General features: G+C 42.0%; 1 long non-coding RNA gene across 1 annotated transcript in view; it reads left to right on the plus strand.

Moving 5' to 3' along the window:
- Positions 1 to 21859, plus strand: part of LOC144471308 (uncharacterized) — a 91589-nt gene extending 69730 nt beyond the window's left edge. Inside the window, exons 3-4 of the long non-coding RNA XR_013494243.1 lie at positions 21183 to 21288; positions 21690 to 21859. This is a non-coding gene — a long non-coding RNA (uncharacterized LOC144471308). The remainder of the gene's footprint in view (positions 1 to 21182; positions 21289 to 21689) is intronic.
- The last annotated feature ends 249 nt before the right edge of the window (positions 21860 to 22108 follow it).

The following is a 22108-nucleotide window of genomic DNA, read 5'->3' on the forward strand; positions in this document are numbered from 1 at the left end:
CGGCTGGGTGCTCGAGCCGAGGAAGAAAAGTAGTTCGAAGGATATCTGTTGTGTAGTTTTGAATAGACCGTGGACGCATAGTTTATTGGATATTTTGGGAACTTTAGAATTTTCTCTTTTTAACTCGTTGAGGTCGCGTGAATCATTTACGGATTTTTAAGAACAGTGATTGTATTCCGTTATATAATTTAGTTTGTTTGTTTTTAATATTGTAATGTTTTATAATTGGGTTTTAGCTGGTTTGTAATGTGCTTTTTGCAGTTCCACTTTAGGACAATATTTTATTTGGATGGCGGATAAAGGATAAATATTAATGAATGAAATTGTACTGGACACTATTAAATAAATATTTAGTTGAAAGTTAATTTGTCTAGATATAAATTTATTCCAATAATATCGTACTCGCTAGAATAAATATTTAATCGAATAGAGATTGATCTACATACAAATTTATTCCAATAAAATATTATTCTACACCACTGAATAAATATTTAACCGAATAAAAATTGATCTATATACAAATTAATTCCAATAAAATTATATTCCACGCTATTGGACAAATATTAAGTCGACCAACAATTTATCTACGCGAAAATTAATTCCAATAAACTTTTATTCGTTGCTATTGAACAAATATTAAATCGTATAATAATTTATCTACAGGAAAATTAATTCTAATAAATTTTTATTCGTCGCTATTAAATATCTCGCCCACAGAATTGATTTAAATAAAATCGATAAAGTATAAAGTATTATAAAATTACTATTATCTGTAAAATCGTACATCTCCGTTATCTCGATCAGATTCCATCGAAACGCAGGTGTATAATCCGTTGTACAAACGGCGAGGCGTTAAATTGTTTGTCGGTGGGTCCCTCAAAAATCGGGAAGCTGATTCAGATCGCGGATAAGGGGTAAGGGTAAGGGTAAGACGAGCCTTGGGGGGGCTCGGCACAAAGAAATTTCGAGGCAGACTGTTTCTCGAGGACTCGCAGCCCCGTTGATCACGGATGACGTCATCGAGATGGGCGCGACATTGTCCTCGAGCACCCCTAAGTTCTTACACGGCTCCCTGAAACGCTATTCATTCGTTCAGGAGCGAGCGGGGCGGTAGAGGGGCGGACAAGGGTGCTAGACCCTGATAGGGTCCTGTCCCACGCAACAAAGCAACTGAAAAACCCGCGAACACGGTCGCCACACCATTATTCGGCAACTGCCGCGTGAATTTCTCTTCTTCTCTTCTCGTTTCGTTGTCGTCCTTGTTGTTCTTACTGTTGTCGTTCTTGTTGCTGTTGTTTTTCTTGTTGTTGTTCTCGTTGCTGTTGTTTTTATTGTTGTTGAAATGTTGCTGTTGTTTTTATTGTTGTTGTTCTGATTTTTGTTGTTTTTATTGTTGTTCTTCTTATTGTTTATATCGTTGTCCTTGTTGTTGTCTTTGCTGTCGACTTGTTGTTTTTGCTGCGTTGTTGATGATATTGTTCTTGTTCTTGTTGATGTTGTTTTTGATCTTGTTGTCGATGTTCTTTTTCTTGTCATTGTCATCCTTATTCTTGTTGTTATTGTGATTCTGCTCATTGTCATTGTCATTCCCACTATCGTCATTGTTCTCGTCGTAGTTGTCATTCCTGTCCTCTTTATTGTTGACTTTGTTGTCATCTTCCCAGCTGCTGTCCTCTTCTTTTCGTTGTTGTCATTGTTCTCCTTGTTATTATCCTAGCTCTTTTTTGTTATTGTCGTTGTCTTTGCTGTTGTTGTTGTTCTCCTTCTAATATCTAACCTGCCATATTATTTTCCTTATAATTTTTATTATTGTTCTCCTCGTTGTCACTGTCCCATATTGTCACCTCCCATCCTCCCTGTCACCATCGTCATCCTACCTCGTCTCCACCGTCGTCGTCGTCGCTCTCGTCGCCGTCGTATCCCGTCGCAACCCCTCTGGGCGGTGCCGGTCCGGCGAGCCGTGTTAATTTACGAACCGGTCCGCTCGATAATACGTATATTTATTGTAAAAGCCCGTGACCACGAATAGCCGGGGCTTTTTTCGAAAGTGTCATTGCGCCGCTTAATCCTCCCCGCGCTCGATAAACGTCGATGCGGGGGCCGCCGGCCGAGCACGCGCCACACATTTTCTCCTCGCTCGCTTTTTCCATCGCCCTCCTCTTTTTTTTTTCCCGCCGGCTTTTTTGTTCGTCGCGTCTCTGCCCCTCTACCTCCGCCCACTTCACCTGGGGCACACCCCGCTCGCCTCTAATACGAATGTACCGTTTCATACCCGGGCACTTTTATTTCGCGCAATGAAACAGCCCTGTATTTCTTTCGCCGCAATAAAATTTAATCCGCCGCGCCCGGGTTCTTCGGGACACCGTTAAAACGCGCCAACCCTTTGAACACGCACTCTGTTGCCAGTCGATTGTACACACATACAATGGAACCGCTTCGATTACTGCCGTGATATTAATCCTTTCGGCGCCGATGTCGACGCGTCGAGATCGCGTTAAGACTTTTATCGCAGACGGCTGGAAGCGTTTGATTTTCGAGAATAGATCTCATTACTATGGAGTGGCCAAATACCATGTCGATTGTTTGCATTTATAGAATGAAATATATTGAACTTATTTATGGAAATTATCCGTTATTTTTAAGAACAAAGTGATTATAAGTTTTATAACAGGGCTTTGAATTTTTATGTGAAATAAAAATTATGGGCGCTGTATAGACATTTATTTCCTATTTTAATAATGTTAAGGAGTTAAATAGTATGCAATCATGTATTTAAAAAATTTTTTTAAACGATTTTATCGCTTGTAACAAAATAATATTTTCTTAATAATAATATTTAGATTCGTACAATTCTTCTTCTATCTCTCTCCACCCTATTATCTTCTCTTTTACTAAATAATACCTCTGGTAAATAAACAACCAACCTAAACAATGAAACAATATTGTATAAAAATACCGTCGTAAAAATTGACCAACAAACACCTACGGTTGTATAATAAAAATCACATAATAAAAACCTTGCCATTATTACAAAACAATAATTGTCAGCGCTCCCGTTAAACATAATGAACAGCTTCGACCATTATTTATCATACACTGTTTTATGTAGCAATATCCGTTCGTTCGCGCGCAAGAATCATTGCCGCAGCTTTCGCGCTGAAACCTTTTAAAATCGTGAACGAGAGAAAGAACGCCATAAGTAGAGCGAGCCATTCGAGGGCAATAAACGCGACGGAATCGGTCATTTAAAACGGCGCATGGCCCGGCCATCGGGCGGGCCACCCTTTGATCGCGTCCCGAAAATATCATTAACGAAATTCGACGCCGGCACACCCAGGCGAATCCCGCGGCCCGAAAGCGCTCGCGCTCTCTGTCCCCGTGCAATTTGACTTGTTGATTTAATCCGGCCGGCGAAATTTTATGATTTTCATCGCGCGAGAGCCGCGCGGTTTAGGGTCCACGCCTATCGTCGCGACGCGACGCGCAGCTCGATAACGAGCTACGGTCGTTCGCCCGAAAATTCCCGCGAAAAATCCGTAAAACTTCGGCGAAAGTGAAATAATGGAATGATGATGGGCTTTGATTGCGCTCGGTAGAGTATCGTCCGGTGGATCGTTTTCGAAAGGGTTACCTCCGTGGTGGAAAACGATCCGGATGGATATAGCGCGACGATTTACTACTGGCTTGTCGGGTTTGGTTTCGATCGCTGCGGACTCGTTCGTTCGTTCGGTCGAAATTACGGCGTTTTCGGTTTTGGAACGGTCTTCATCGTTGTTCCGGATTCTGATTGGAAGCTGTCTTTACGAGCGGCGCCGATTGATAGGAATTAACTGTGTTGTGGGTACAGTATTGGGCGAAATTGAAGCGGCGGTTATTTTTGGTGAACTTTTAGAACGAATTTTTAATCTTTCGACAGCTATAACTTTTTTAAAAATTGTCGAGGTTATGTTGAGATTATTTTGCTGGAATCAGTGATTATATCTCGTTTATTTGTTACGTATAATGCTGAAAAGAGTGCCTGAATTCTAAGTACAGTATTGAGCAAAATTAAAGCGTCACTTATTTTTGCTAGATTTTTAGAAAATACTATATACAGGGTGTACCAAAAAAAGCAATCATCTCAATTAATTCAATTACTATTTCAATAGTAAAATTCTTTGCAAATAAAAAAATAGAATAAATAAATAATATAGAATAGATAACATTTTCGCGCAACAATTGACATTCATGAAAGACACCTAGTGGACAATGCTTATCCCAGCGCGAACACGTGATTAATCGATGAAGGATTTCTTACCCCTTTTTTTCCCATCCGTGAAGCGTATTCGCCGATATTTAGGAAGAGAATTATGGCGACGCGGAAATAAAATTCGTAAATATCCGAAGGTCGGTTTGAAAGACGGTGCCGAGAGGAGGAGGAGGAGCACCATTGTTGCTCAAGAGGGGAAAATCGACTTTTTCCATTTTCCGCGGCCGAGACCACGACGACGCTCGGCCATCAATTTTCCCCTGTTGTCCGCTTAACCGTAATTTCGTTCACCTTAAAAACTGCACGTCAACCGCGGGATATAGGAAACGTGGTCATTGTTTTCCACGGTTTCAATTTTCCCGGGCTTCGACGTTATTTTAAATATTGTAGTAAGGGCGTCTCGATTTTTTGCGTTGATCGGCGTTCGCGGGAGAATAAGCTACGCGAGGCGTGGGGAGAGGCGACGCATGCGTGGGAGTCATATGCAGCGGCGTGGAGAGTATATACTATAGGGTGGATGCTGTGAGTTTGAATTAGGTTCGTGATAAAGAGCTGTAGATGGTTTTATAGTTTTGTAACATAAAAATTATATGATATGCACATAAATAAATGAATTAATGACTAAAGAAAAGAACAAATAAATGAGTAATTAAATGAATCGATAACTAAAGAAATTTTATTATTAAATGAATTTAGTGTTTAATAGAATGTTATTAGATAAATATTAAAATATTAAATTAATAGAATTTAATACAATATTAAATTTGTATTATTAAATGAATCAATAACTAAAGAAATGAACAACTGAATGAATAATTAAATGAATAAACAACGAAAGAAAGAAATAAGGCAAGAAAAAAGAAACAAAGAGAGACAGAAAGAAAAATATAAAAACGTAATGAAATAAAGGAAAACAGAAAGAAATGCAATAGAATGACTACCACCCGGCATCCTCGTCTCTGTCAAAAACTCCCTCCACATGCCTCAACCCCCCACTCCCAGCGTAGCTTATTTCCCCGAAAACCACCGTGCCCGACAAATCGCGAATGAACAATCGCGTAATCGTGCGTGTCCGCCGAAGGAGCCGCGTTGTTCCAAGTCGCATTCTCTCCGTGGCCAGAGAGCCTCTCTCTCCCGCGCGCACACGAGGGGCGACACAGCTGGCAATTTATTGTCTCGAGGCGGCTATAAAATTTCTCGCGAAACAGCCTCCGTAATCGGTTTCCGATAAACCGTCGGGCTCGGCCGCCCGGCTACGGACGGGACAGTTTGCAAACGCACCGACCGAGATAAGGACACTTCGTTGCCCGGGAAGGACAAGGGCCGCTTAAATTGCCTCGACACGACCGCCCGTAATCCTTTCCCGTCTCGTCGTCTCCCAGTCGTTGCGTTTTCCTGCGCGACGGAAATGCCTTCCGCGTTCGGAAAACGCTCGTCCGCAATTAACCAGTTCACTGTGATCGACGAGTATACTCGTCACGGAGAAGTGGCAAAATTTTGTGTATCGACGAGTATACTCGTCATGGAAAAGTGGCAAAATTTTGTGTATCGACGAGTATACTCGTCATGCGTATAAATCAGTGACCATTAGCTATTTAAATTGCAATTTTTGAGAAAAACAAAACATATTCTGAAATTTCAAGATGTTTAAAATATTTCGTAAATATTATTTTTATAAAATAAACCCATCTTTTTCATCCAATATCTTAGCAGCGCAACTTACTCTGTGATTGACGAATATACACGTCGTGGCTCGATGCGTCGCAACAGCGTCGCTCGCTCTTAAATCCCCGCCGAGAGCTTCGGAACTACCACCGTGGCGCTTCGAGTTCCACTGTTTGACTTGCGCTCTAACTACCCGCTCTCAGAATCAACCTTATATTTTAGTTCGAAAACGAGCGGGCCCCGGCCCTCCGATGCCGGAGAACTATCGGAAAGTGCTCGCGACCTTTCACCGGGCACCCCACCCACCCGCGATTCCATCCATCGTTCTCGGCTGTTCCCGCGGCGAAGAAACATCTCCCACCCCTTCGCGGATATACATACATATAATATACATATACAGGGTGGTCCACTTGATGGTTTCAAGTCGTAACTCCGTTAATATTGCATTTATAATAAAATGCCAAAGGAGAAAGAAAAATCGTTCGAAGAGCACTACATTTGTAGGCCTTGAAATTTTTTTTTAAATAAATTAATATCATCTATAATAAAGATATTTTTTGAAAATATTGAAATATAAATATCTCGGAGATCTGATAATTTTTTCGCCATGCCGCTCTAATAACTTTTTACGCGGAATAAACAGAAGAATCGATCTGTATAAAAAAACATATGCATTTTTATTTAAACAAATTATGCAATTGTTTATTGCACATGCACTACTGCATCCAAAAATAATTTAAAGACCTAGTGATATAGTACCCTTTGAACCGTTTAACTTTCTCCTTTGGCATTTTTTTATCAATGCAATAATAACGGAGTTATGACTCGTAACAATTACATCGACCACCCTGTATACATATGTATATGTATAATATACATTCCAAGCTGTCTGTCACCCTTCGTTTCTACGGGGTCGACGCCGCCCCATCGCGAGGCTTAAATCTCCAATCTGAAAAGTTTCCAGCCCGAGGTGATTTGCCCTTCGTATCCGTTTATATTCCGGCCGATTCCGCTAGCAATCCGCTCGCGGATCGACGACGGTTTGCATAGGAGGATGAAGAATTAGTTTCTTGCGAACTTCCTGTCTCGAGAAGCTCTCTCTCTCTCTCTCTTTCTCTCTCGAAGAATGCTGGGAAGACTTTAATGGTGTACGAAGCGCGGACGACCACCTTGGGTCTACTGTATTTAGGGTAGCGTGGACAGTGATCGATCGTTTAAGCATGAGCGTGTTATAGTGTGGTTTATAATAGAGAGATTTAAGAGAGAATATAAAAATTCAGTATTTGTTGAACAGACCATTGTATGTATTAATATAATTGATTATTACTCGAAAATATTAAAAATAGGGTGGAATATATAATTGTTAATTTGTAGAGTTGTTGACCTCTATCAGCTCTATGACCTATATCTAGCAAAGCTTTCTCAACTTAATAAAAGCATTATTTAAAATAAAATATTTCAACAATAAAAATAGTGTTAAAGTATAATTACTCTACAAACTCGTTTATAATAAACCGCGTTCCTCCTATTAAATATTTTCAATAGCGTCGTCCGTTCCGCGTAAAATCCGTCGCCGGCGAAGCAAACGAAAAACCAAAAATCGAAACAACACCGGGAAACGTTCGCCTCCGCTTCGGGCCGGTTTCCGAATTTCGGAACGCTATGGAAAATGTAAGCTCGCCGTCAATCGAGCGTATAAATAATCGCGAAGCTTCCGCACCGTTCCGAATTTCCGGCCGAAAATTCTGCAGCGGAAACACGCGCGGGAAGAGCGTCGGGCGTCCGCGCGGAAAATAAACGAAAAATTGCGAAGGAAAAGCGCCGGATACGACCGATTCCCGCGATCGCCGTAAAACTGTGACAGCAGCGGCGGCGGCGAACGAGCACCGAATTATTTTTAATTCGCGTCACGTACCTGGCCGCGCCATAACAGACACGTGATAAATCTCGCGGAAATCTCCGTCGTTCCGAGGCGACGATTTCCGCAGCCGGCGCGAACCGCGCAGCGACACGGATCCGCTTCTCGCGGCGGCTCGATCGAACCGCGATCCGAGCGGAAACCCTATCTCTCTCTCTCTTTTTCTCTCTCCCTCTCCCAAACTCTCTCTCTCTCTCTCCCAAACTCTCTCTCCCAAACTCTCTCTCTCAAACTCTCTCTCTCAAACTCTCTCTCGCTCTCTCTCTCTCTCTCCCAAACTCTTTCTCTCAAACTCTCTCTCGCTCTCTCTCTCTCTCTCTCTCTCTCTCTCCCAAACTCTCTCTCTCTCTGTCTCTCTCGAGCGAACATAAAGGGTTCGCGTAACCCTAAAACCGCGGGGACTTCGACAAAAGAGGATCCCCGGTGGTGATACCGTGGATCGTTTCGGTTAGGTCGCAGGCGACACGCTATTATCGAAAGGAGCCGGCGCGATCGATTAAGCGGCAGTTTACAGCGATCGTCTCCATCATCATTCCCACGACGTGACCCCGCGGAGCCGTGGTTTTTCATGGTTGGAGGCTTGGGGGAGCGCAAGAAACGCGCGTGCGAGGGTGGCTAGAAGAGACCCGCGTATCCGCTGTTCGATTAATGATCCTCACGTAGCCACGATAAACCATCTTTCTTCGGTCGTATCAAGCCCTCGAGGGCGGGGGAAAGCTTGATCATCCTGGCGGGGCTCGAGATATCGTCGCGTACCAGCCATCGGCGGGGGAAGGGTGACTGAGAGACAGGGAGGGAGAGACATATATATATAGAGCAAGAGAGATAGAGGAAGAGAGAGAGAGAAATAGAGAGGTAGAGTAAAAGAAAGATAGTCAAACGGAGCGATAGAGCAAGAGAGAAATATAGCGAGAAAAAGATAGCGGGAGAGAGACATAGAGCAAGAGAAATATAGAGAAAGAGAGATATAGAGCAGGAGAAAAATAGAGCAAGAGAGAGGTAGAGGAAAAGAGAGATAGTCAAATAGAGCGATAGAAGAAGAGAGAAATATAGCAAGAGAGAACTGGAACAAGAGAAAAATATGGCAGGAGAGAAATGGAGAAAGTGAGAAATAGAACAAGCGAGAGGTACGGGAATAGAGAAATGGAGCAAGAGAGAAATATAGCAAGAGAGAGATAGAGCAAGGGAGAAATAGAGCAAGAGAGAAATATACGAATAGAAAGATAGAGCAAGAAAAATACATAGGAAGAGCGAGATAATGAAAAAAAAGAGAAAGAAAGGGAGAAATATAAAAAAAGAAATAGAGCAAGAGAAAGAAAGAAAAATAGAGAGAAAAGGAGCCAAAGAAAGAAAAAAAGAAAGAGAAACAGAGATTAATAAAAAAATTAAAAAAAGAGAAAGAAAAATATAGAAAAATACAGCCAAATAAAGAAATATAGCCATAAAGAAAATGACAGAAAAATACAGAAATACAGAGCAAGAAAAACCGAGTCAGAGGAAGATAAAGACACGAGAGCAAGGTATGACGAAGCGAACGATTCAAAAAGCGAGTGGATCGCGTAGGTCGAGCACGTCCTCGTTTCCCTGTCAGCGTATCGGCTCCGCGCGGGGCCGCTTTACCCGCGAACTAATTCAAGTGGTTTTATCGATCCCGATGCCAATGAGCAAGCACCGCGCGGCCCGACATCGCGGGGGCTCGAAACAGCTTAGCGGCAAGAACTACACACCGGGACTATCTTCGTGCGAGCCCATAAAAGAGACTTAAGGCTCGAGTGGATCATTTTCTGCGCATCAAGCACGTACTTGTTTGGGAGCCAAATTGGCTTAACTCTTCCGCCGCCGCTGCCGCCGTCAATCCCGTCGGGTTACGCGGAACGCTGCCGATAACCTGCCGACAACCCTCTACCGACAACCACTTCCCAGCCCCCGCGGGCAAACTTTACGGCGAACAAAGGAACGGAGACGCTGGAATCCGTGCCTCTCGTGCTTCATTCTGTTCATTGTATGGTGTTTTACTGGGAGGTGCATTGTTGCATTTGTCGAAATGATTATTGTGTTTTCTGCTAATTTTGTAATGTGCCAGGAAGAGGGTATTCAGTTGTTTTGATTGTTAATTGGTTGTATTTTGTTGGAAAATGGGGTGTGGTATTTTATGGTTTTTTGATGGAGTTCTTGAATTTTATATGTTTGACGAATTTCGTATGTTTATTAATATTGTTAGGGTTATTGATTTTATCAGTTTTGACGGTTCTATGGATTTGATTTATCTTGTCTGTTTTATTAATATTCGAAATTGTTTAAATATTGTCGATTTCGTAGAATTTGTCAATTTTATTAATTTTATGAATTCTACAAATCTTGTGCATTTTATAGATGTAATTCTATTTAGAAATTCTGTAAATCTTGTCAATTTTAAATGACTATTATTATTAATATTATTATGTCTTGCATGTTTTAAGAACTAGATATAAATATAGATATATGAACATATAGATATTTATAGATATAGATTTATACGTATAGATATACCCATACACATATCCGTCGAAAAATATAATTCCGTGTCGCCGGTCCCCCGGTACGCGTCGCGTTCTTATCTCTTCCGTGCCGGCGGTCCCGACGCGAGAGGTCTCGAGTGAGAGAGCCCCCGCGCAAAAAACTTCTATCCCGGGGAGCACATCAGGAATCTATCAGCATCGACGAGGGTGGCGAGACTTTTTCTCCGGCAGCTAATCCCGTGTACTCGATCTCCGTGGAATTTCACCGGGGATGATCGGCCCGTGACTCGACCGGTGTGCACCAACCAACCACCAACCACCGCCGCCTCCTGTATCTGCTTTCCACCAGGAAAACCCAGGCACCTACGCGATAACTACCCTCGCCGCGATTTAACGGCGACACGTTTTTAGACACCCGCCGCGAATCGATTGATCGACGAGAGCCACCCTTACCTCCCATTAATATTCGGGCACAATGCCTTCTACTTCGCGCCGGCTTTATCGACAGGTGCGCGGATCTAGGTGTCGCGACGCTTACCCTGCAAAGCCATTTCCTACCGATTGAAAATGCAGAAATAATTTTTTTCTAAACAATCACAATTCGTTAGTAATAATAAATTTAAGAAGCAGAGTTGTCGCAATTTTATGCTGTATCTATTTTTGAACAGTTGGAAGAATATTAATAATGTTAGATATTAGCTTTTTAGGTAAATCTTATTTTGTCAATTTAATCGTTTCGGTAATTATAGATAATATATTTAGATAAAAATATTTAATATATTTAAATAAGACATTCTATGTGACATTTAGAATTGGAGATTTTTTGGGGGTGAGTGTAATAATATAATTAATACTCGTTTATTATCCTAACCTTACAATCGAAATCATTGTGAAATTAAAATTGAAAGATACTTTGCTTTTCTACATTATTTATACTTTTTAAACTGTTTGTATTGTTTTGCAATTTCCTCGACATTTTCACAATGCCAGGTGGTTGGAAGGCATCATCAAGAATAATTTCCAGCGCGCAGCAAATCGGTGCGCGATATAAAACAATCGCTAAAAGACAGAGCACGATGTGCGACGCTAATTCATTCGCGTTAATTTATTTCCCGTTTAATCTCCTTCGCCGATTTTGGCCCCGGATAGATTCGATAAAACCAGCACTATGCGCGGCGAAATAATCGAGTGCGCGCCGGAATATATTTAAATAGAACGGCGAATCCAATAAAACCGGTCGACGAACGTGTTTGATATTTAATTCGGACAAGTCGCGCGCGCGCGCGCCGTGTACCACGATTCGCTCTCTCTCTCTCTCTTGCGATAGTCTCTCTATCGGCGAAATCATTCGTCCGACCGGTTTGTTAAAAGTATTAAATCCATTTTCATTTCGACAGACTTCACGGTGAACGGGCCGCGCGAGTCGATATATCCCAGGGACTGCTCACTATAGAGCAAACAAACTCTTATTTGTTCGTCCGCCATTGTCAAAACTGGGAATTGCCTTTTGAACAACGCGATTTATTTAATCTTCTCGCCGGACGGCGTGCAGAGCCGTTGCAAATCGGAATAAAAATCCGAAAAACGAGCGGCCGTTATGAATCTCCGGATTAACCTTTCCGGGAAAGGGAGGGCGGGGAGGGGGGGGGAGACATCGCTGTAGTTTAAATGTTTCCTACGAATCTTTTTTAGGTTATGGTATATGGTTGAAAAGTAGACACTTTTACCTTTAATTTGAGGTAGTTCGCATTGAAAAATATTGACGTGGACAATTTTTAAAAATTAATCGAAAAATCCCTGTAGTCTGGGGCCATTTATCCTGACTGGAAGGGTTGGGTTCCAAGGCTTGCAAAAATGTTCCCTACGAATCTTTTTTAATTTATTGTACGTGGTTAAAGACTAGACACTATTAGCTTTATTTTAAGGTATTTTACATTGAAAAAGATTCACTGGGATATCCCTAAAAAATTAATCTCAAAATCCCTGTAATTTGGGGCCATTTTTCTTGGGTGGAAGGGTTGGGTTTCGCGAATTGTAGAAACGTTCCCTACGAACCTTTTTTAATTTATTGTACATGGTTGAAAACTAGACACTTCTACCTTTAATTTAAGCTCCCTCGCATTAAAAAATATTCACATAGACACACCTTAATAATTAAAGACTTATAGTACTGGATACTTTTAACTGCGAATTTTAACGAACTCGTCCCGAATAAATCGTTATCAGAAACCGATTAAAAAACGAAAAGCGAACCGATTTTAGAATTCAAAGGCTCTCAGCCGGTAATACGAACCTCTATTTTCCGTATTCTATTATGTCCGACTTACCGAGAGACACGGACGGAAGGAAAATTTCATTTCGGCGTCGGTTTCCATGGGGATCCGCGGCCGAAAAAAAAAAAGGAAAAATTGAATTCCCACGTAAAAATCTCGCAGTCGGTCGACGGTAACCTATCCGTGACACGAAATCAAATCAACGCCGCGAATTCTCTTCCATATTGGCATTCGGACACAAAAGTGACCAGCGTATTGACAAAACCGCGCGATTTCGAAAATAGAAAAAAAAAAAAGAGAAAAAGAGTCGTGGTGGTGGGGGGACGAGTATTTTTCCGCGGCTTCGCTCGCGTCCGAGATATTTATAAAAAAAAATAGTTCCTCGACTCCTAACTATGGGGGGACCGTTTACATGGCTCCCGATATGGTGGATGTTCGATCGAAAAAAATACCAGCGAAATATTTTTTTTTCCACGGACCATCTCCCATGTATTCCTCGTCGCCTGAAATCGTCGACCGCGTCTCTCTCTTGCGAGCAATTAATAATTAACAATCACTGTATAAATAACAATTAAACGAATTTACGCGCTTCGTTCTCTGCTACGGTTTATACGTACAATGCTGCGTTATTTTATGCGGAAACATATATATTTTACAGAATTAAATTTGTCATAAAACACGTGTTTGCACGCGCGTTAAATAAATATGTCCGCGTCCGCTATTTATGGCGCACGTGGCCCGCAGCCGAAGTTAAAGCGTTTGCCGCGCAATCTTCTCGACAGTTAGGATGTCTCGAAGTTTTTCGATTATAATAATTTCATAGAAGAAGAAGCAGAAGAAGAAAATTTATATTTATTGTACCGCTATTTTTCCTTGAATACTCGAATTCCATAAATTTCCAGAAGAATTTCATTTTATCTTAAATTTAATTCAAACATAACCTCGACATTAATATTTAAGCATTCGGGTAGATTCAAGCACGGAATAAATATTAACCCTTTGCGCTCGAGTGGCGACTCTGCGGCGCCATTCGAGTTGTTGTAACACGCTGCATAATTATTTCTATAGACATCGACAAATCTTCGATTTAAAAAAATTAAAGAAATGATTAAATCATTTTAGATTTGAAGTTGAAATGGCTCCGAGTGCAAAGGGTTAATGTTCTGCCCCTTCTAAGAAATTACAGCAATTGAAAAATTCTCAGTGACTGTAAAGGCTATGGTACTTCATGGGGTTAATTATCCCCATGGTCTTTTAGAGAACACCATGAACGAAAACCCCTTTCTCTTCGCGTCGATTATTTCTCCGGCAATAAAAATAGTTTTCAGAAACTCGTACACAAGTGCGCCACCTTTTCATCAACGCGTTCCCAGAGGGCGCGGCCATCAAGCGAGCTCTGCTCACCTGGCCAGAGGTCCCTACGGTCCCGCGTCGTCGATTCTTAATTCGCGGCGGGATGCCATTGTCGCCATTTTCTCGCCGATTAACCCGCCGGCGCGCGGTCTCGCCTTCATACAAATTTCCTCGTCTCCGCGGGCCCCGGCTATTTTTCTCGCCTAATGCACGCTCGCATTAGCGTCACGGGGGTGGGAGAGAGAGAGAGAGAGAGGGAGTCGGTCTTTACGAGAGGGAAAATTATAATTTCCCCGGGAAAAGGTCGGCGTCGTCGCCGTCGTTGAATTTACTGCCCCGTGATACGTTTCACGCGGCCCACGGAAAATTCCGTGTCCCGCATCCACCCTGCACTCCTCTCCTCCTCTCCTCTTCTTCCTTGCCCCGTTTACCTCCATTTCGTTTTTTATCTATTCCACCGTGGTTCCGCGTGGTCCGCGCCGCTCCGCTTCCTCCTAGCGACGACGCGTGGTCCCAGCTCGCGATAAAACGCGCGAACCCGCTCCGACCACGGCCCTGCGGAATTATTTCCGGACGCGTTTCCGCCGAAAGTCATCGACAGCGGAAAGATCGTTTTAGGCTACTGTACGACGTGTTATGGTCGCGACAATTATTATTAGACGTCATTTTTTGTTGCTGACCATTTATTAAGGGGGTACGCAAGGCTTCGTTACCCTGGTAACGTAACAAGAAAGTCTATATTTAGTTCCTCATAACCTCAAAACGCAGTAACAATATATCGACGAAAGGTAATTAAATCACGCGTACAGTAGATGCGGCATCGAGAAAGCAAGAACGATGTCGCCATGTTGGGAATCCATTTCGTCGAAGTAGACGCGTCGAACGATTTCGCCGGCCGGAAGTGAACAGTAATGACTGCGCGACAATAAATGAAAAAGGAACCGGTCGCTGCGCGGAGCGCCGAGCGCACCGGTGTTATTGTTTGGCAAACGCGATCGACTGGGAACGAATCGTCCGAACGGATTAACATACTCCGCCGCGTTTGTTGTGTGTAATTACAATCTACTGTATTTTCTCGCGTAAATATGCCCGCGATGCCTCTGTATAATTACCGTTATACGGCCGCCGCGCGGCGCGGCCAGCGATGGCGACCTCTCCGGAGGCGAGGGAAATCGATAACGTTAATTACAGGTAAATTACGCCCGATGGATCTCTGTTTCTACTTGAAATCACGCGTGCTGCTCCTCTTCCTCTGTCGCGCTCTATCTCTTCCTCCATACTCGCTCTTCCTCTCTCTATTTCTCTCTCTATTTCTCTCTCTATTTCTCTCTCTATTTCTCTCTCTATTTCTCTGTCTTTGCCTCTTTGTTTGTTACTCCGTTTCTCTGCTTTTCTATCTCTCTTTCCTTGTCTCTCTGTTTCTCTGTTTTTCTCTCTTTCTCTTCCTTTCTTTGTCTCCGTCTGTCTCTATATTTAGTTCTGTTTCTCTCTCTCTTTTCTCTGTCTCTGTCTGTCTCTATTTCTCTCTCTCTCCTTTCTCTGCCTCTGCCTCTATCTCTCTACTTGCGTCGCTCTCTCTCTGTTTCTCTTTCTCTATCTTCCTCTATCTATCTCTCTCCCTCTCTCACTGGTTGCCTTTCTCGTTCCAGCGCGTTTCTCTGTTCCGTCGTCCGGTTCGGTTAATTTCGAGCCGCTCAAAACGTCACGTTCCCCGCGGCGATTTAATTAAACTTCGACAAGGATACGCTATAATTTCACTCGTAACGATTGGCAATGAAAGCTACAGTCGGAAAAATAAACAGACGATGAATTCTGCCGTATATTTGCACTCCCGTATCCTGGTTAGGTGACTGACGGTACGGACGGATCGAAAACCCGGTCGCCGAGTCCGCCGTGATCGTAGAATTATCGATATAATTACAGCGATAATTGAAAGCCCTGTTTTCTAATGCGTTGGAAACTAGGGCGGTTACAATGCTCGGACAACATTTCGTTTGATAATATTGTGTAATAGTTGTGTAATATGATATTGTCGAATAAATTATTATTGGAATCATTGAATAATCTTGTCGTATCAGTGTTCATTCGAATAATTTAATAATCTTGTCGTATTAGTGTTTAATATAGTAATCTTTGAATAATTTTGTCGAATATACATTTATTCGAAAAAAACCTAAATTATTTTGTTGAAATGTATATTTATTCGAATAATCCGTGAATTATTTTGTCAAATAAATCTTTAGTCGAATAAACTCTGATTTATTTTGTGGAATATATATTTATTCGAATAATCCTTGAATAATATCTGAATAATTTTGTTGAACTTATATTTATTCGAATAATCCTTGAATAATTTTTTCAAACAATTTCTTAGAATAATTTCTTACTAACAACTGTGAATAAACAACATTATTAAAAAGTCACAAATAATTTCGCCTTTGAATAAAATAGTTACTAGAATAAAGAAATTATTCAGATAAAATTATTAATCGAAAGCAATCGTTATTTAAATAAAACATCAATCGTTCATTCGTCGCTCAGCTCCAACGTATAACAATTAAAAACCTATTGTAATAAATCTAAAGGATGCATCGTTTGTTCGTTATTGGAATAAGATTTGTCCAATTCAGATCCATCTGTCACATAACCTATAAAACCGTCACATCAGTTCGCGAAACTCGGAGAGAGAGAGAGAGAGAGAGAGAAAGAGCTGATTAATTCATAGAAATGATTTCAACCGTATTAACCTACAAAGAATTTAATTCCATCCTCGTATAAATGTTGCTAATGCATTCTGAGATTTTGCAAAAGCCGTTTCGCATTAAAAACGACTTCTCTCCGTCGTTTATTACGTCCATTGCATCACCGCAACGAGATCGCACAGAAACGTTAACAAAAATGATAATTCCAACATTTCAAAAAAAAACATATCGTTCCGAATGACTTCGCCGCTCGAGTCCATGAAAGGGTTAATTTCGTAAACGCGTTTGAAGCTCTCGCGAAGAAGATTAGCAACGGTGAAAGCGCGCTTTGCCGGGCATTAAACACTCGTTAAAAGCGGATTTAAAACGGTCAAACGAAACGAAAACCAGCATTAAATAATCACAATGTTAAAATCAAAGCGAAGAATCCTTCCTCCTCTCCCTTTCTCTCTCTATCCCCCCCTTTTTGTCCACGCAATCCCATTGTCGGACGTTTAACGTTCGAGAGGGATTTAAAAGGGATCAAACGGAAACGGGTATCGTTAAATAATTGTAATATCGGAGCCGGAGGAAAAATCCCCCGTTGCCGAAGCTTTCCGAGGGAGACGTTCGAAAAAAAAAGGATCGAAGAGCGGAGAGACGGGTGGGGGAGGTTGCAAACGTTGCAGCATTCAGAATTGAAGGAGGGATGGTTTTTTCTATGGGATCGTGACGTCAAACGTCCAAGGGGGCAGCATGAAATAATTCCAACTTTCGAATGAAAAGGAAGCAGTCTCATTAAAAGCAGATTATACGCGGACACGGCGCTGTGCGGCAGTTGCAGACAAAATTAATATTTACTGAACCGCTTCCTTTTTTAATCATTTCGCCGTCGGGTCACGGATTGACACGGTTTAGACGATGTTGATACTTTTGTTAGAGACGGAGGGTTTTTTAATGACTTTTTCTTGTAGGATTTGGCAATTTGGTAATTTGACTATTTGATAATTTGGTAATTTGGCAATTTCGTGGTTTGACAATTTGGCAGTTTTACAATTTGTCGATTTATTAATTTGATAATTTGGCAATTTCTAAATTTGCTAATTTGGTAATTAGGCAATTAGGCAATATAATAATTTGGTAACTCGTCGATTTGTCAATTTGCCAGGCTAGTAATTTAATAATTTAGAAATTCGTCAATTTACCAATTTTTCGATTTGTTAATATATCAGTTTGTTAATTCGTCATTTTATAAGTTTCTCAGTCTACCAACTAATCAATATACCAATTCAACAATTAATTGTCATACAATAACCAATAACTCACCTTGCAACAAATGACTTATCAAACTACCTCTCACACTCGAAAACTCAAAGCAATTTCCCCCAACGCTAAAATTATTATAAAAATCATCTACCAAAAACCGTTCTACCTACCAAAAAAATCCAATCTCCCGAAACGCTTAAAAATACCCTCTTTCCATCCCAAATACGCAAAACCCAACCTAAAGCATCACGCACCGCAAACACAACCTCGAATCGCAGTAATCCATCGTCCACAGAACTCGAAATTTCGCCTCAAATCGGCCTACCCCATTACCACATCGATCGCCAGAACCGTTCAGATCTGTCCACCCTCATTTCCGACTTTTGTCCAGCGGCTCCGATCAGCCCTCTGACGCGTAGGAACGTAAGCACCACGGACTGATTACCCGTTGAAACGCGGGGCGGCGCATAGGAAACCCGGTTACAGTGTCCGCAGTCAGGCCGGCTAAGCCCGGGCGATTTCGTTCGGCCGCGATTTGTGTATTTTACAGGAGTCCACGGTGATTGGGTTCTCGCGGTATTGTTGTCTAATACGGATGATCGGGTTTCCGTTGACCGCCGTTCACCCCTCGTTTCGCAATTTAGCGTCGCGCGCGGATAAATCGCCGGCCCGTCAAACCGCGTACACAACGCGGGCCGCGCCGCCGCGTCGAATCGCGCCGCGTATAGTGTCATCGACTGCTTCGCGAATATCGCGATGGACGCGAAACCAGTGCCACCCCAACCCCCCACCCCCCGAACCGTCGCCCCAAACAGCCTGGTAGCAGGGTAGCATCGTAATTGGCCAATTAAATTAGGCTCTCGTTTTGTACGTCAACGTCCGTCGCGCTAGGACCGGGGGACGTCGCGCGCTCGCTTCGGTTTACGCGACCCGACGCGCCGGATTTAGATCATCGATGACGTTCAATGCTTCTTCCGCATCCGAACCTATTAAGCCTCTTATTATTCAACGGCATGAATTGGTCGGCCGCGTCGATCCTGATTGAAACGACCCTTTAATGGAAGCCGATCGTCGGCGTCGATCAATTACTCAATGGATCTCCCTCTCTCCTCCCGCCCGCGCGCGCGCGGATTCTCTTCTCAATCCCCCTTCTTCCACTCCCCAAGCCTTTCGTCAAAGTCCTCTTTTTATTATTCGGACGGCGATTAAAAATTTCGACGGGGATACGCGGATCCATACGGACGACGGATTTTCGGCCCTTCCATCGGCCGGGCAGGGTAGTCGACGGATTTTTAATGGGCACTTAATGCGGGGCTGAATCTTTAACGCGACGATCGGCGGAGCTTGCGTGACGGGAACGCGGATATTCGTCCGCTTAGGACTCGCGCGACTTTGATTTCGATCTATGACGGAATTAAGAGTTTCGTGAATTTATTAGAGAAAATGGAAGAAAGCTTGATTTTATAGATTTAGTGTAAGGCGTGAAGGGAAATATTTAATTAATGTCGAGGGGAATCATTGATGTTCCAAGTGGTGATTTTTTTGTACTTGAATGGCGATTCAGAGGAGGCGCAGAAGTCAATTTATTGATTTGATAATTTGACTATTTGGCAATTTGGCAATTTGGCAGTGTTTTGATTTGTCAACTTATTAATTTGATAATTTGGCAATGTTTCAATATGACAATTTGGCAATTTCTCAATTTAGTAGTTTTTTAATTTGTCAATTTATTAATTTGATAATTTGGCAATATCTGAATTCGACAATTTGTTAATTTGGAAATTTCCCAGTTTATACTACTTACTAACAACTGCAAAACCGAAGAGTATCACAAACTCCAATAAATATCCATATCCCAAAATAATTCCTCGAATATCACGGAATTCTTATTTTACATATTAAAAGCATGAAAGAACTTCTCCCCAGGGTTATTGAAAAGAAAAGAGGTGGAGGGGGGGGGCGGAGGGTGTAAAGGGGTGGGAAATAGTTTTGGATGGCGGCGAGCGATCCTTCCGGGAACAACGATACGAATTAATCGACTCGTTCAGCGTCGCCGGCGAACGAACAATTAATCTCGTCCCGCGTACACGGCGAAGGCAAGCGTCTGCTAAATCTCGGTGCCGGGTTTATTTGGGTTCCGAGGTTGCGGGTACAAGCGGGCGGCGCATTAAACACGCAACAACTGCCGGGTAGACGCGGCACCGCTCCGCTTCGCTTCGTTCTGCCTCCTGGTCCGCTCCGCTCTCTGCTCGGCTACGGTCCGCCGTGCCGGAGCGACGCGCGGCAAACGAGAACCCGGGACCCGGAACCGGGAATCAAAACTCCACCCGAAATCTCGCGCTGGCGAACTTCCGCCGGCTGTGTTCAATCTATGGTGCGAGGGGAACGGTGGGCATGGTGGTTCGACTAATATATTTAGATAGTCTCATATAGAGCTGCGAATATATTTGCGCCCTCTGCGACATAGTTGATTAATTTAGTAAAGTATATTTTTGTCTGGAAAATCGGAAATTTTGAACGGAAAAGATGACTGAAATTTTTGGCATAAATTAAAATTATTAATAATTTTGTATATATTATATTTTGTGTTATTGTTATATGTATGTATTCTTGAGGTTATTTGCAGTAACTTTTTCCTTTGCGAAAATGTTCTCCGAAGCATCGTTTACGAGGTATTGACGAAAAACGCTGGCCAATGAGAGGCGAGATCAGATACTGGGTCGGTCGAATGCGCGTCTTATTGGTCAGTTTTTTTCGTTAATAACTCGCGAAGGAAGCGTCGGAGAAGATTTTTGTAAAGGAAAAAGTTGCTTCAAATCATCAGAGGATAATAATTATATATAGAAGAATGGGAACAGTGTACTTTTGCAGTACGATTCTATTATTAAAACGATGGCCACCTTTGGGCCACCTTTGGGCCACTATTCGGCCACCTCTCCTTCTCCACTAACACATACCACCCACGCGCCACTCCGGCACCTTTTTTATCAACCGCCTCTTTTTATTAATCGTAAAATCGAAACGCGGAATCGGACCAGGAATGAAACGCGGAGCCGCTATCTCTCTGTTTTAATAAACTCTTTGAATTCGCGGGAGGTGAGCTCGATCTTGCCGGCTATCGGGCATCGCCGGCGCCGAGGAATCCATTTGAATTGAACGGGCCGGGCTGAATTGTATTTTAACGAGTTCTTTGGAAAGCGGCCCCCGGTCGAATCGGTATTGTACGCTCGCCTGTCTTCCCAGTTACAGGACTAAAGTTTGATTGGTTGTTCTTTCCAGCTTCCTCCTCGAAACTCCCGGCTGTAATTGAAGCGTTCTGCTGTTTCGGACCTCCATCTGCGTTCTTAATCTCTCCATCGTTTCCATTCTGTCACTTTCTTTCCAGGTAATCATCCTCCGATATCTTCCAGCGATGTTTCAATAACGGTACTTCGCTTTGCTCGGAATTATTCTTGTAAAATCGCTCCTCGAATTTATTATTTACTTTCTTAGATTTATTTTATTCTATTTTAAAATTCATTGTATTATATTTCCATTATATTTTTATCATAGTTTTATTACAATTTCGTAATACTTTTGTTATTTTTAATACTTAATTATACTATTTTTGTTCTATTTTTATTTTACTTTTATATTATTTTTGCTCCATTTCTATTATTTTTATACTATTCTCGTTCTATTTTTATAGAAATTTTTATTATATTTTTATTCTACTTCTATGCTATTTTCATATAATTTTTACTCTATTTTTATATTATTTTCATTCTGTTTTCATTACTTTTTCAGATCATAGAAATGTGAACAGAAAATGCTGCCTGGTTTGACTTCGAAGATCAACAAATAATGAGGCTGCACATACATCATTCAAAGTGCTGTAACTTTGCAAGAAAAAATCGCAGCGACTTGAATCTGCCCTTAAATTAAAGGGAAAGGTTGAAACTTTATAATTCTCTAGACGGTACGCTCTAAAAAAATTTGTCCCGATCCCTAGAGGGCGTTAAACTTACACTTCTCGACCCCACGAACATACCCTTAGATTTTAGGCAACAAAGTCATACTGATGCACAGTATTAAAAATTAAACTACGGTGTCGTAAACTAGAAATTTCAAGCTTTAATTTAAAAAAAGGCTCATAATTTTATGATAATTATGAACGAAGTTATGGTCTTTCAAAGATTGACCACTTTTTGTCCTTTTAATTTTGC

This window comes from Augochlora pura, chromosome 6 (assembly GCF_028453695.1).
Source record: "Augochlora pura isolate Apur16 chromosome 6, APUR_v2.2.1, whole genome shotgun sequence".
NCBI classification, from domain to species: domain Eukaryota; kingdom Metazoa; phylum Arthropoda; class Insecta; order Hymenoptera; family Halictidae; genus Augochlora; species Augochlora pura.